Genomic DNA, 17,334 nt, shown 5'->3' on the forward strand with positions numbered 1-17,334 from the left:
ATCACGGGCAGATAACTCTTGAAAATGTTTACGGTACAAAATGGTCAGTTTCTAATATGTTATCAGTCATGTGAATTTGGTTCATTTTACGTTCATCATTATCTAGCAATACATATTTAACTAGTTTAAAATGATTCAAAACTGCTCAACATTCCTTCATTATACATTGAATACCTTAAAATGAAAGATTTTTAATGACATTATCTCATTTTTCATGTTTCTTCATTATCTCCCCTTGAAAAAGGATTCAGCACCTTTATTTGAATAAGCTTTATTCCTTTTAAGCAGAGATACATTGTACCAAATGTGGTTTACATTGACCAAATGTTAGAAAAAAAAAAGAAAATGTTAAAAGTTAATGGAGGACAAACGGTCAAACATATAAATGTTGCATTGTTGGATACCAGAGACTTCTTTTTATCAGAATTGTGCAATTGAGCCTTTGGATAAGGTGAGCTAAATTCCAAATCCATGTTTTTTAGCTATGGACCTCATTGTTTAAACAGGTGTATTATATCTCCTTGAAGTAATTAATGTACACCATATACAAATGTAATTTTAAGGCAAATCACTTCAATTTATTAATATTGGTACAATTCAGATCCGAATTCCACTGGCAACTGTCAAAGGCAATCTAGTCTCACTTATAGATGAATCAGAATGTTTTTAAATGTACTTTTAAAGCTTTAATTCACAGCAGATTTTGTTTAACTTCCAAGAAATAATTTTTCACACTGGCTGGCTCTCTCAGTTGGGCATTCAAAATGGCTGCATGATGAACACTAGGAACTTTCTTTTGTCATGGTATTCTTCTTCAGCTCACCATCATGCATGCATCTATATTGAAATTAAATTTAAATGATCATTTAATCATGCATGTTTAAAAAAAGCACTTCAAATCATCAAATGCTTCCTGCATATATATATATATATACATGTATATATATATATATATATATATATATATATATATATATATATATATATATATATAGGATCTCCCATGATTTGTAGTTGGATATGATTTTTATCCAACGAGTTGTGTTTTTTATCCCCGAGCCTTGGCGAGGGGATAAAAACACACAACGAGTTGGATAAAAGTCATATCCAACAACAAATCATGGGAGATTCTTTTTATCCCATGTTTAATACTTCACAACCAATGTTTTACACTGTTTTATATAGGACTCCACTTTATTTTACTTCATCGCGCTAACGCAAAAACCATTGTGACGTCACAACTGTGGATTATGAAAAAATTATCCCATGAGTCATATCCACGGGATAAAGGGGTAAACATGGGATAAATATATATATATAACAGTATATTATTTGAATTTGGAGTTATTGGCAAGTGTAATCTGGTTCCCCTTAAAAATTAAAAAGGCTATAATTCTGTCAAAAATCAACAAAGTGGAATGAAATGCAAACTTGATCTGTAACTTAATTATCAAGGTACACTCACATATACTAAAAATCAGCTAAATGTAGTAATGGGTTATATGTTATATTTTAAATTGTAAATAAATTGAATATAAAATAGTTTAATAAATGAACACATTGCCATAAATAAATAAATATAAACTTAAACTCCATTTGATAATTACATTTACTAACCTTACTGCACATATTGTATGGTAATACTTATTTTAGATTTAGAGTTATCTTTTCATAGTTAGAACTCTCTAGTTTATTCATTAGTATATATGAGAACCAGTTTAGAGGTTAGGAATAGTCGATTGGCTATTCTTGTTTTGCAGAGATTTTATTGGTAGGTCATTGAGGTCACATTCCGTAGTGAGTTACTCTTTGTTCTTTTAAAATTCACTTTGAATCCAGCCACAAGCCAAAGTGCTGGGATCTTGTCTAATTAAGGTCTTCCGTTTCAGTCGGAAGACCTTATAGTGATTCTACTGTTTTTTCTTTTTATTATTATTATTATTATTATTTTTTTTTCCTTTTCTATTTTTCACGATTTCTCAGAGATGGCTGGACGGATTTTCTTGAAATTTTCAGAGATAATAGAGAATTAAAATACCTACAAACGTATCTTTGATTTTTTTCAAAATTCACTTCCGGTCGTCAGATATGTCCGATTTCCGTTTTTTTCAGAAATATTTTGTCCGAGTCATATCTCAGAAACGGTAAGATATTAAGACCACAAACTTACAGGAGTAATAGATCTTGAGGAGTAGGCAAATCCATTTGGGTTAAGAGCGTCAGCCGTCACTTCCGGTTGTCACAGGAAGTGATCAAAGAAATCGAAAATTTCAACTTTTCTTTTTTGAATCTTTTTTTGCATCACATTATTGCATCTTATTTGTAGTTTCGAAATATGTTGGTCCCACCGGAAACAAAAACGACAACTTCCGGCTATAAGCGAAAAACTGCATAATTTGAGTATTTTACTTTCCCATAAATATTTTTTATAGACAATGTAATTGAACTGATTTTTGAATATGTTATCAAGACTGCAAATGTCTAGAGTAACGTCAAATATCTTTGTAAAATTCACTTCCGGTCGCGCGTTTAAATGTCCACAAATTGAGAACTTGTCCCAGTGATATCTCAGAAACAGTAAGAGATTTAGACACCAAACTTATAGGAGTATTAGACCTTGAAAAGTAGACAAAACCATTTGGGTTAAGAGCGTCAGTCGTCACTTCCGGTCGTCACAGGAAGTGATCAAAGAAATAAAAAATTTCAACTTTTCTCTTTTGGAATAAGACTTGCATCATATAATTGTATCTTTTTCACAGTTACGATATGTGTTGGTCCCACCGGAAACAAAAAACGACAACTTCCGGTTATAAGAGAAAAACTACATAATAGGGTATTTAATTTTCCCCAACATATCGCCTATAGATAGAGTTCTTAAAATGATTTTTATATATGTTATTGAGACTGCAGATGTCTAGAGTGATGTGAAATATTTTAGTAAAACTCACTTCCGGTCGCGTGTTTTCTTGTCCTCAAAATGAAAAGTTATTTCAGCGAGATCTCGGAAACGGCATGAAAGTAAGACACCAAACTTATAGGAGTAATACAACTTGGTGAGAAGGCAAACCACATAGGGTTAAAAGCGTCAGTCGTCACTTCCGGTGATCACAGGAAGTGATCGAAGAAATCGAAAATTTCAACTTTTCTTTTTCAAAATTAAAACTTTCATCACTTTATTGCTTCCCTTTCGCTGTTTTGAAATATGTTAGTTTCCACCGGGAAAAAAACTTTAAACTTCCGGTTTTAAGAGATAAACTACGTTATTTCGTGGTTTAACTTTCTCATAAATATCACTTATAGATAGGTATTTGAAATGTTTTTTACATATGCTGTAGATACTGCAAAAGTCAAGAGAAAATTCAGATATTTTTATTCAGTTCACTTCCGGTCGTGTGTTTTCCTGTCTTCAAAATTAGAATTTGTTCTCACAATTGTTCGGCAACAGTAAAAGACTGAAGTCTAAAACTTTGAGGACTTATAGTCAGTCATCAGTTCATTTGCTTCGTGTAAAAATCGTGTGTCGTCATTACTTCCAGTCGTGACAGGAAACGAAGCAAAAAAGTATTTTTTAACTTGTTTTGTTTCTACATAAGTTATAGGCTAATACCGACGTTGGAAAAGACATGTTCATGCAAACAGGAAGTCGTATAACGGAAGACCTTCTCATTACTAGTAATGAGTTTCTAGTTAGATATTATATATTCCTGACTGGACTATAAGACCTGATCACAGTCCAGATATGGTTTAGATAAAGTAGCGGTAACACCTATGTATGCAGCCTAGGTCCACAATTTGGGCTGAATTATATATCTATAAAATAGTATCCACATCAGAATTAAAGAACCCTAAATTACAAACTGACCAGTGTTTTCATCATTCATGGGAAAACCCGGTTACATAAATACACGTATAGATCTGCGAGTGTTTATTTGGTGGCATATTTCTGCCCCCTACATGCAAGATAAATTATGTTAACATGAAGCATAATTATGTAGACATGCGATTTATCTATGTCAACATGCAAAATAATTATGTAAACATGTGAGATATATATGTAGACATGCGACTTATTAATCTCAACATGCAAGATAATAATGTTAACATGCAACTTATATTTGTCAACATGCGACTTATTTATGTCAACATGCAAGTTATATATTTTACACGCAAGATGATTATGTTAACATGCAACTTATTTATGTCAACATGTGACTTATTCATGTCAACATGCAACTTATTTATGTCAACATGCGAGTTATATTTAAACATGCAAAATAATTATATATGTCGATCAACATATGCATGCAAGATAATAAGTTGCATGTCAACAAACATATCTCACATGTTGACATAATTAACTCGCATGTCAGCATAATATCTTGCATGTTGACATAAATAAGTTGCATGTTAACATAATTATCATGTATGTTGACATAAATAAGTCGCATGTCTACATAATTATCTTGCATGTAAACATAAATAAGTTGCTTGTCAACATAATTCTGTTACATATTGCTTGCATGATGTCATATAATGGCGTGCGTAAGTAAGTTTACCAACATTAAAATTAGATTCTCTCGAGAAGTTGGTAACTTGCATGTCAACATAATTATTTTGCATGTTGGCATAAATAAAGTCGCATATCTACATAATTATGTTGCATGTTAACATAATTTATCTTGCATGTAGGGGACAGAAATATGCCACCAATGCCCATAGTTTAGAGAAAAAAAATCCAGAAAACCAAGTGACAAAGACAGACAGACTGAAAGACAGATAAAGGAGAAACCTGTAGTCCCCTCCAGTTTCACTGGTAGCTAGGGGACTAAAATAATTACATAATATGGTGTACAAATATTTTGGAGACTCTGGAACAGTAGTATATTCATTAATTTTAAAATGTACATCATGAAAATATTGATCTTAGTACATGTACATGATGTGTCATAAATATATAAAATATATACACTGTTTATATTATATATACACTGTGCTGTAGAAAGTCTGTCCATTGCTAGAATTCATTCACCATTTTTTTTAAATATGTTGTCAACTTGGTCTCTTAAACATATCCCTCTTATCAGTTAAACTTACACAATTAACATGATTAACTGACACGTAAACTTGCTTTCAACAGATTTTATCTAAAAATATCTCCTGATTTTATTGCAATTATAAATTCATAAAATTTATATGTCCTTTATTTGTCGCACATAGTCTCTTAATTAGGGGTGTATTAATTGTTACACCAGTATATGGAGATACCTTTCAACTGAAGTTGGTTACCAGTTAAAGGCAATCTTAATTATCTTTACTTTTCTTGTTTTCAATTTAAAAATCAGAAAAGAATTTGAGTCATCTTAAAGTACAACTACACTGTACTTTATAAATGTAATTTTTTTTTTTTGAGATATAGAATTTTGGATTACTGATTCTATAAACATGATAAATTATATTTATAAACAAACCATATTTCATAATGATTGAAGAATACATTTATTCTTAACAATTTTACAGTGGAAACTTCTAGGAATTTTTTTTAATATGCTATAGAACAGGTAGAACAAAAGTAAAAATTAAGTGATATGCATCAATATATATCATAAAACACAAGTCAAAATATTGTCGTCGCCCGCGTGGCACAGTGGTTAGAGCATCTGCTCTAGAGTCGCAGAGTAAGGAGTTGATCCTTACGTCGCGGGTTCAAATCCCACTGCGGGACGTGGAGACCGGTCCTTCGGATGAGACCGTATAAACCGAGGTCCCGTGTCGCAGTAGGTGCTGGCACGGAAAAGAACCCTCACTGCTCAATGGCCCAGAGTGCCGAGTATAGGTCAAAATTTGTAGCCCTCCACCGGCAAGTGGTGGCGTCTCAATATGAGTGAAAAGTTCTCGAGAGGGACGTTAAACAACAAACAATCAATCAATCAATCAAAATATTGTCATGATTAATTTTTTTTGCATTTTGATACTCATCCCTATTTTTAATTAAATGAATATTTACTCTAGACTTTGTGTAAGTTTTTGAATGAGAAAGCATTTATGAGATAAGACTCAAAACAAAGCTAGTTGCTGATAACAAAACAGGAGGCCCATGGGCAACAACACTCACCTATTAGTCACTTTGGCCTTCTGTTCTGCCACAGATTTTTTCCCCCATATACATGTACTCCTATGTAAAATTTTGTTGTCTTTTGTGGCCCAACCCTATATATAGGGGCCATCATTTAATAAAAAATGAATCTACACTACCATGATGCTTCTTACATTATTATGTTTCATCGTGGCTTTGTTGTTCTTGAGAAGAATTAAGCATTTTAAAGATTTATCCAACGTAATCCCTATTGTGGCCCCACCCTACCCCCAGGGGCCATGATCTGAACAATTTAAAACCTACGCTACCTAAGAAAGCTTTCATCTAATTTTCATCTTTTCTAGTACAGTATTTCTTGAGAAGAAGATATTTAAAATTTTTCCTATATACCGTATATACTCACCTATAAGTCGGTTTTTTGGGAGTTAAACTTTGGTCCAAAACTCATTATCCGACTTATACGCAAGTTATAAAAAAAACTGGTATTTTAGTGGGTCAATCCCTTTAATTTAAGCTGAAAAAAATACAACTTATTCCAGTTATTGATACTTTACTATTCATTATTTTAAACCTACTGGTATCTGAAAAGCTTTATTCATGCTGTACTTGGGTTATTAAGTAGCTGGAAAAGGTTCATGACAGTAAAAGTAATCTATCTTTAAGATTTAACAAGTTGAAATTCAACAAATCATAACTTATTTCAGTTATTTAAACCTAAACCAACCTCACTTTAGAACTCTTGCACAAAAATCTACAGCTTTGCACAAAAAATGTAAGACATACTAAGAGATTGTACAGTAATATCCAAGGATTTTAGGAAAATTAGTCTCACTTTTGGCAAAATTGGCGGAAGTTATATATATTTTGATAAATATCATCATATCTGCTCAGGAGATATGAAGTCTGTTGAGTATATTAATAGAAGTACATATATTTACAACTTTCTCAGTCTTACATCATCTTAAATCTGCAGCAAACTCAAAATATTGATGTTTTTTGGCAAAATTGATAGGCATTCTATGTTTTAAGAATTAACTCAAATGAGTTATTTCTTTGTTTAGTAATAAATAAGTGAAGTAACCTAAAAAAGTTATTTTAAAAAATAACTTGATTCCATCATGCCCCTGACTGTTCTACTTTTTATATATTCCCTGCTTTTTTCAATACTTAGGGACAACCCTCTTAATAGTCCAGTAGTCTTGAGAAGAAGATTTTTAAAGATGTTTTTCCTATAATATTTTCAATGTAAAACATCCATTCCCTATTGTGGTCCCACCCTCCACCCGCGGGGCCATGATCTGAACAATTTATAATCTAATATTCTGTAGGAAGCATTTATACAAGTTTCAGCTTTTCTGCCACAGTGGTTCTTGAGAAGAAGATATCTGAGGATTTTTCCTATATATTTCATTGTAAAATTTTCATCCCCTAATTTGTGGCCTCATCATGCCCCGCAGGGGCAAGATTTGAATAATTTACAATCTACACTACCTCAGAAAGCCTACATATAAGTTTCAGCTTTTCTGGCTCGTTGCTTCTTGAAAGAAGATGTTTCAATGGCCCTAACCTATTTTTGCATTTCTTGATTATCTCCCCTTGGAAGGAAACTTGGCCCCTCATTTTAAAATTTAGAATCCCCTTTACCCAGGAATGCTTTGTATCAACTTTGCTTAACATTGGCCAAGTACTTGGTTCTTGAGAAGAAGTTGAAAATGTGAAAAGTTTACAGTTGGACGGACAGACGCTGGACAATGTGTGATCAGAAAAGCTAACTTGAGCTTTCAGCTCAGGTGAGCTAAAAACTGGAAAAGGAGGGGGGGGGGGGGGTGTTAAGTCACACATGCACCTTGTCCATTAGCTTTCATGAAAATTAAAAATATATGTACATGTATTTTAAAAAAAAAAATCAATGTGAGAAGCTACATGTAAAAATTAGTTAAAATTAAATGGTAGTAATTAAAATTGCTAGGTCATTAACAATCAAGATAACTAATTAATATAAATGTTTAATTTACTTACCAATAATGAGATCCAAGTTCAAATAGCCATATTTCCAATGGTTGATTCTTTGTCATCAAAACTCCTAAAATCCGTCTTAGTCTCAACTCCCACATCTTCCTTGAATTTTTGAGAATCATGAGTTTTGTTAATTTTGTCACTCACTCACTCATGAGTTCAACAGTATTTTTCTGACTTTGTGGAAGTCTGAAGACAGTCCTTAGGATTACACTCTACTATTCTTTTTTCTCACACTCCCATGGACTTTATTCTGAATTGTGTCATATTTGGTTTCTCACAATCCTTAAATCTTTCTATTGTGGCTATCTATGCTTCCTTTAAACTTGGTTGATATCATGTGTTCTATGATCCACCACAAGCTGTAGAACAGAGGTCCTTCTTCTTACAGGGTTTGTTGATAAGAAATGTTCATAACTGAAAAGACAAATTGTTTCCCATCTATTAGAATTTTGCAGACCTTTACTGAAATATGAAGATTACAAACAGTATTTAAGCTCAAAGGTGCATTGAAACATTACTAATTGTGAGCATAGCAAACATAGATCTTTAAAACATCAGAGGTGGGATCAGTTGCCATGGAGGAATAAGCATCCCCTGTCAACTGGTTACACCTGCTGTGAGCTCCATGTCATAATAGGGAGAATGGATAAATCTGTTGACAATTCAGTATAAAAATAATACATTTTGTCAGACTTTTCCATAGGTCGCAGCCCACTGAGTCGGGTTAAACAGAACATGCAAATATTATAGGGCTGGCTTTAAAGAACATGCAAGGAACTTTAAAAAATTATTACCGTAAATATAAATAAATTAAAGAATATATTATTCGATATATATTATTCAATAATTTTCATACCAATTGATACTGAATGAAGCTAGTTTCGATCGCAAATTGTCTATTACAGCCAGGATAAAAATAAGGATTAATTGTGTCATGCTGTGAAGTTTTCTTTTTCAGAGCGATGGCTGTGTTTACAATCAGAAAATTAAAAAATATTGTTTAAAAAGTTTATAGAACATTTATTTGAAAGACTGAAATGTGAGATAACATTATTTTATTCACACAACTAGTCAGTCTAGATCACGAACATTTGACACGACCGGACCACTCATTTACTAGACTGGGTCAGTTGGACATGCCTTAGTGTCAAACCCTGCAAACACAGAATTTGCAAAATGTTGGCTATACCTATACCTGTATACCTTGGCTATACAACTTATTTGCCAATAGCTTGCCCCATTTTAGTAATTGTTTGTACATAGTACACATGCTCTTGCCCTTTGAATCAAATGGGAGACATAAACTCCATATGCAGGTGATAATGCTACATAAGTAAGGTAAGTTAATAATTATAGAAAAATGAAAGTTTATAATAAAGTTTAGTTGTTACTTTGCCATTAATGTCTTTATATAGTAAAATATTCAAATATGAAACAGATGCATCAGCCTCTGTGGTGTCTTTAATTTTGAGTTTAAAGGGATATACATGTGAATAAAAAAAAGTTAAATACATGTATAATGAACAGTGATCAATCTCAAACAATCTATAAAAAATACAAATCTGTGAGAGCCTGGATAAAACAAGGACCCCCTGGAAATCCCAGAGGTGGGATCAGGTGCCTAGGAGGAGAAAGCATCCTCTGTTGACCTGTCACACCAGAATAAATTAATGTAGGAATAAAAATGAATAATTACTATCCATTGAAAAAGCATCATCAATATATTTACATGTACATAATATATCTAATCATGTACCGGTAGTATGTATAGGATAGGAAATACAAAATATAATTATTTATAAAATAGTGTATTTTCAACTTAAGGTCATAATATCATTTGTTTCATTATATTTAATCATGTAAATAATGTACCTGACCACCAACATATGGCATGTGGCTTAATTGTGCTATAGTTAAGCATGTATCAAAATTTAATTCTAATTATAGCTTTGCTTGGTGTTCACATGGAGTTAATGCAAAGAAATTTAATGTACAGTAAATTAATTTGCATTATTCGCATTAAGGGGGGACAGGACACATGTCACATGATTGAATTGACTGCATCATAGTCAAAGGGGCTGACAAATAGATTTTTTAGGCACTTGTCTGAGGGCAAGTGCACGGTCAAAATTTACTTGCCCTACCTGAATTTTTGCTTGCCCCACCATCATGACCATAATCTAATACTGTATATATTTATATATATTTCAAAAAATAGGAAGACAAATAATGAGTAGATCATGCAAGCCCCTGTGTCTAGCTCTATTTCTATGACTTACCGGTACATATGGATTTAATTTTTTAAAGTCACTTGCCCACGGGCAAGTAGTTGATAAAATTTCACTTGCCCACCCTTAAAATTCACTAGTCACGGGCGTTGGGCAATGGGATTTGTCATCCCCTTTGTTACTGTTAATGTAGGTGCTAAACGTTGTTAAAATCAGCATTTTTTGTGTAATTTTTGTTCAACTTGTTAAGCTTAAACATTTAATGTAAAATAATTAAGAGTTTTAAATGATCGTGTAAATATTTAAAAATTGTGAAATTGATCGATCCACCCATCTATTTCTTTATGCTACAGTCTAACGAGTCAGTGATGTCATATATGATCTCTCAGTGCAATGAGATCATGCAGGTATATGTTGGTTACCTGGTAAGACTTAGTCAGTTTAAAAACATAGAAACCATATACCTATTAGGTCTATGATAACAGCTAGATCACAATCAAGGCATCGTGATGTATTTTTTGAAGCAGGAACTACAAAAATAATTTTTACGTGTTTAGTAGCAAAGATTCTCTGAATTAATATTTCATTTCGGTTGTATAAGTTTTTTCTGTGACGTCACAGTTGTTTTTCCCGTACTCGGAAAATGTAAAGATGAAGCGTTTTTACCACGCTTATGTATTGTTCAATTGTGTCCTCTGTGATATGAGGTAATTATCTTCACCTTACGATATTGCTACAGTTGATTACAGTACTATGAAGAAGGACTTCAGTTCAATCGTAAATCTTCAAATATTTATTGACAGAATTATTTCCCAAATGAATTTTTCATCGTTGAAGATGTCTTGAAAAGTATTCATCCAATCCATATACATTGTAAAATAGCAAAAATGCTTAAAGAATTTTAATTCTATATATATTCTGAATTCTTGAAGAGATGCATGTCCTTATACATATTTCTTGTTTGTGCTTAAAAATTTCCATTTTAGACTTAGTTATGGACCCGTAAAGACGAAGAACCAAAACTATTTACAGACACTGTGAGGAGCGATTTTTGTATGGCGATATCACTTAAATAAGTCAAGAAATCTGAACGCAGAATTACTTTTAAAATGTGTATGACATATTAAGTTAAAAATATACAAAATATGAAAAAAATTCATTGACTAGATTTTTTTCAGCTCAAGGCCCTGTTCCTCCTTAAATTCTCCGTGTGAATGTGGTCCAAATTTAATCTGCAGTAACTTACATTTAATTGGAATAAAACCCTCCTTGTGTAGAGGACATTAAATGTACATATCTCATACTGTACATCCTCATCAAAGTTTCACAACCAGTTCATACATATTCTTGTCAGCTGTCAAAATCACATTCGCATGATTAAAATGAAAGTAAACGTTAAGTTGAATATCGATCCCGATTAGAATCAAGACCAAGGACTGTTAAGGACCCTCTATCATGATCTATACACTAAATCAAAAATGTTTTTATTCCAAGATAAATAAATTGAACACTTTATTTACATGCTTTCTCACTCAAGTAAATGTGTAGAGATTTCTGTTCATCAATACTTTAATGTCTTTGAATATTTTTCTTAGGGTGTAAATATGCCATGTACCCTAGCTATGTTGAACATGTTGAAATTCAAGAAAATAAAATAGATCTGATTAGCTCATTATTTATACCTTTATACAATATGATTTTCTCATTCAATTGTTAAGAATGCTTGCATTAATTGAAATTCAGTAACAGACTGTTAGGATTTCCCAGGGCAAATAAGTCTCTATCTCCATAAAATACCATAAAATCAGAGCTCTTTTGGTGTGCAGTATATACTACAGTGTTATTAATTTGTATGTGAAAACTGAAATTAAAATAATCATGGAGGGTAAAAAATTGGGGGGGGGGTTACAATCTTTCAGATTTCTTCTAATTCCATCACAAAATATATAAAGAAAACTTAATTTATGCAATCTAAGTAATACACACTGTCAGATGATGACATTTCTTGCTCATTTGAAATAACATATTATATTCTTGGCACACAGACTTCTTCACTATCAACAACATGTTTACCTTTTAAATTAAATTTTAATAATCTGGTTAAGTGGTAACAGATCTAGATTCTCTTTATTAACAAACTTCTCTTAACATAATTGTTCACTCAGGTTTACAGAGTCTGCCAATCGATATCAAACATTAATTAATAGAGTCCCTCTGAAAGATTATGAGGCCCTTTATATTTTTTGTTGTATATTTAAATGTCTTGTCTTATTATTTTTGATACACTTACAAATAACTTGTTCCTAAATACTAAATAATGAGTAAACTTGAGTTTGGTCTGAAATTACTGTGCCTTTCCAGTCACTGCACTTAAAAATACTAAATGCATCTGCTGTACGTTTTACTCACATTAAAGTGTTGGTTATATACTGTAGATCGAAGCACAAATTTTCGTGGGGATAAAATTTTGTTGATTTGAATCCGAGAAGGTTTTGTGGGCATTAAATTTCTTTGTTACGAATGTAACCCGACTCATTATACATGTATTGTAAAGTAAAATTTCATGTGGGGATTTAATTCTGATGATAATGTTAACAACAAACAACTGTCGAAATAAAGGAATATAATTCAATCTGCTTTTAAAGTATATATTGTATACCGATATATATACATGTATATAAAATGTAGCTACTCTGGCCTTTCTACTGATAATGTAGATAAGTGAGCAAAGTCATCTAGTGTGATTACATTTTTTATTACTTTGAGGGGAAGAATCATAAAACCTGTTGAAGTTTTTGATTTTTTTAATTTTAATTGCCCCTAATTAATCCTATAGGAATATGGCCTCAGACCAGTGATCGAGTTTTCATAAAGAATGAATAGATCCAGTTTTACATACTGCCAATGTTAGCTTCAGTAATTTATGCACGATTAATACCATATTCCAAAAAACAAAAATGACTTTTCCCTGCATTTTCCAGTGCCTCATGTTAGAATGGGAGGGAGTTAGAAAATTTGCAAGATTTCAAACAGCTACAATGTACACATGCTACATAAATCTCTGTTATTTATGTCTCTATGACACCCTTGATGACAGAAACATTTTGAAGGATTTATAAATATTGTAAATGTTCAATCATAATTCCATATAACATAATTGTATTCTCTGCAGTTGGAAAATCTTTTCATTTAGATCTTTTTAAAAATCCCTGAATGGAAGTAAATCTCTTCATTTTAAATTTCAGTGGTTGAATTATACCCCAATAAAAACATGATTGTATAGTGTGTACCCCTCCTTCTTTGTCTTTTTTTTTTGTTTTGCTGAAAATAAAAGTGTGCACATCATAAAAGAGAATTTATAGTAGTTCGTATTATTTTGTTTAATATATTACATGGTATGCCCCGACCACAACAATAGCCAATGGTGTTATAGTGTTAATTATCTGTCCTGTACATGTTTATAAAAATGGAAAATAGCTAAATGATGAAAATTATCGGTATGACAGTCAATTGCAAACATCTTTTTTTTTTTTAATCCTATTTAGATAATTTTATTTTACTTTTTATCTGGACTATTATTGGTGAAGTTCTTTGTCTTTTAAACTGAACCTTTAATTTTTTTTTTTATGATACTGGCACAATTAACTGATAACATACAGACTTAATTTTGAATTCATTGATCCTCCCAAATATTTGCCGGTCTTGGACCGACAGACTGTCATTAAGGTATTACATGTAAAACAGTACTGATTCATCATGTTCATGACAGGAAAAGGTATACAGATCATGCTGATACACAAACACATCATCATGAACACAGATCATTAGAACTTCAGGTAGTGTTTGTTTTTTTCCTGACATGTAGCTTTTCACTATTAAATGAATATTATATAATTGCATTCATACCATAAACTTCTCCCTGCTGTGTTCTGAGTAGCCATGAACATTAATAATTTCTCATCTGAAATCAATCTTTCTACCTGAAATGTATTATGATATACATGTAAGTTTTAAAACATGCATGAATTCCATGATAAATAGGAAAAAAAAATTAATTACTGTAACTTAAATTAGTAGAAGTCACATCATATTCATGAATCATCACAGCTATATTTACATATTCTCTCAAAATTGCCCCAATGCAATAATGAGTGCATGTCAATAAAAATGACAAGTATCAATCTTTAAATTCTCACACATTAAAATTAGGGCATGTGACATGTCACTGTCTAAATGCACAGCATGTCTTTGACATTAATATCAACTTATAAAGCTGCACTATACCCTCAGTTTGCAAGGGCTAGAAGACCACGTTGAAGCAGGGACCTCTACATGCTTAACAATTATATCATTATGTCCCTGGGAGAAGTAGACAGCGCCCCCCCCCCCTTTCATCATTTAAACTTGCAGGAATTATTTCTAATGTTTACGCCTCAGTCGTACATGTGTTTTTAGTTGACAGCTTAATATGTACACAATATTAACAATGATTTTAACAGCCCACGTACCTATATATAAGCCAGGCAGACTGAACGTTTCCCCGGCCCATAACACATGGCGTGACCGACTCTACTTTCGTTTTTAATATGAAACCTTCGAACTTTGCATGACACATAAACAAGATGCGAAACACAAGAAAACATTTAAAATTTCTGACAGTATATTGTGCTACACAATGCAAAAGATCAACGTTGATTTGAAATCGGCCCATAACACATGGCGTGACCGACTCTACTTTCGTTTTTAATATGAAACCTTCGAACTTTGCATGACACAAACAAGATGCGAAACACAAGAAAACATTTAAAATTTCTGACAGTATATTGTGGTACACAATGCAAAAGATCAACGTTGATTTGAAATATGCTATTAGATACAGATACAGATACAGAAATAATTTCTCTCCGCGGGTACAACGTACATAGGTCAATACGGAATGTACGTGTTTACCTTCCCACAGACATCCAGATATAGAAAAGATTTCTTCATGTTTTTACTAACATTAATAGTAATAACTTTTAGTAAATTGGTTTTTACCATTTATACTGCAATTATGCAACGATGCACATTGTAACTATACAGCATATACATGCATGTATACATACCGTAGGAAAATTCTAGAGTAGACAATTAATGTCATAATGGACACATCTTTACTGTTAATTCATAGGCCATATTTAATACATTAAATTTATTTAATTTATTTACAGATTTTGTACTTACCTTTTACAAAGTTGACTTCGTCCCCATGTACATGACTAAGTGTGAAACGGGTACTTTATTATGATGTCATTTACGACGTCATTTGTGTAACGAGCATGCGCACTTGCAATGTGTGTAAGTCTCGCCGAGAAGAAAAAATGATGGATCGGTGGTCATCGTATACACACTCATTACACAGATCTCATGAATCCGGTCAAATTAACACTTCAATTTTTCGAAATCGGATGCATCCTAGGACAGTTTCTAGTTGATTTATGACAAAATCCAACTGAACACCACCATTTCGTGTTCATTTGGATTTTTCCGTGTTCATTTAAACGTGTGCAGTCTAAAGCACGTGTCCAATTGACAGGGTTTACAAACACACCCACACCCACACACAGACACAAAGAATGGAAACTATCGAATATTGATATTTATTTATAAAATGGTTATTTTGTCCTTTTAGATTTTTTTATTTAAGATATGAAAGTTTAGAATAGCAATCCATTTTTGCCAACTAAAACACTCTTCAGGTCTCATAACTTACAAATAATACTTGTTAGCACTCTAACACAAATACATTTGTGGTAGATATATTTAAGATAAAATTAAAAAAAAAAATTTTTTCCCGAAACATTGAAACATTATATATATATATATACGGTTTTGCGTGTCAATCAGAAGTGAGGGATTCAGACAAAAGGTGACGCACATCTTGGGGTAGATACTGATTAAATGCATGAAATATGTGTTAATTACAAAGTGCTGTGATACATGAACTCCATATGACCTTTCTAATTCGGTTTTTTGAAATAACAAAAACGTCATGTCATAATTTTCACATTATGTTGATATTTTAGTAATTATTGCATCAGTAAAATTTGAATAAGATTTGAACTGTTAGAAAAGTAAAAAATTTAAAAAAAAAAAAGTACATTGAATGGGGAAAAAAACCCACAATGGAATTAATAAGGAGAATGTTTCTATATATACGTGTAATTATCCTTGTGACAAAATAATTTTCAAAAACCCCGATTGTTAAGTGGAATACTACAAATATAACAGATCAAATCTATACTTATAAACTAATAAATTTTGCAAATAAACTCCGTTATGCCAGCACCAAAGGTCATACTTACTCCTCTAATAATTATTACTCTAGGTTTGAGGTTATGTCCGTAAACTATATTCAGATTTCACTGGCATAATTATTTTCATAATTTTAATAAAAAGTGTACTTTCGATTCCGATAAACAGCCATGAAATACTAATAGCAAAAAAGAAAGTACGGTGGTGGTTACGGTTGGCGGATCTCAGTTACTGGCAATTTTTTATGAAACTGACAACAAGGAATCGTTTATTTTATAAAGCATCATTAGTGAATGATTCAATCAAAACTCGATTTAAGCGATATACAAGAAATAATTTTTTTTTCTGATTAAAAAATGAGCCAATACATTTTTTCCAGTCCCCGTTCATAGTCTTGATGGAGATGTCTAGAAAGTCATATTGTTTTAACTTATACATAAATATAATTAGATATTTAGATTATTAAAAGAAGCTTTGATGTGAATGGGCATTGGAATCATGGTAAAGCAATTGATATCACTATAAGTATTGAATATATTTAAAATATCGAAAGACTAATGAGTAAGTTGTGCTGATAAATTTATAAGTAAAATGTGCATACTCTCCAATGAGAGCGTCATGCCAGCAAACCCAAAGTTCAATATGTTTATGGTAATGTACTTGCTTACTTGTTTAGAAAAAATGTCAAAGAATGAAAAT

At 32.0% G+C, this 17,334-nt stretch overlaps 1 long non-coding RNA gene across 2 annotated transcripts; it reads right to left on the reverse strand.

Annotated features, from left to right (window-relative positions):
- Positions 1-255: 255 nt before the first annotated feature.
- On the reverse strand, positions 256-15,105 carry LOC133188973 (uncharacterized). 2 transcript variants are annotated; one of them, XR_009721362.1, is made up of 4 exons: positions 14,850-15,105; positions 14,248-14,321; positions 8,114-8,527; positions 256-837 (listed from the first exon to the last, which is right to left on the reverse strand). It is a non-coding gene; the product is annotated as an uncharacterized LOC133188973 (long non-coding RNA). The 2 variants fall into 2 exon arrangements; XR_009721363.1 differs by lacking the exons at positions 14,248-14,321; positions 14,850-15,105 and adding an exon at positions 11,588-11,668.
- Between the last annotated feature and the right edge of the window lie 2,229 nt (positions 15,106-17,334).

The sequence above is a fragment of the Saccostrea echinata genome, unplaced genomic scaffold (genome assembly GCF_033153115.1).
Source record: "Saccostrea echinata isolate AGI-Se365-2 ecotype Australia unplaced genomic scaffold, CSIRO_AGI_Sech_v1 ptg000016l, whole genome shotgun sequence".
Lineage (NCBI taxonomy): Eukaryota > Metazoa > Mollusca > Bivalvia > Ostreida > Ostreidae > Saccostrea > Saccostrea echinata.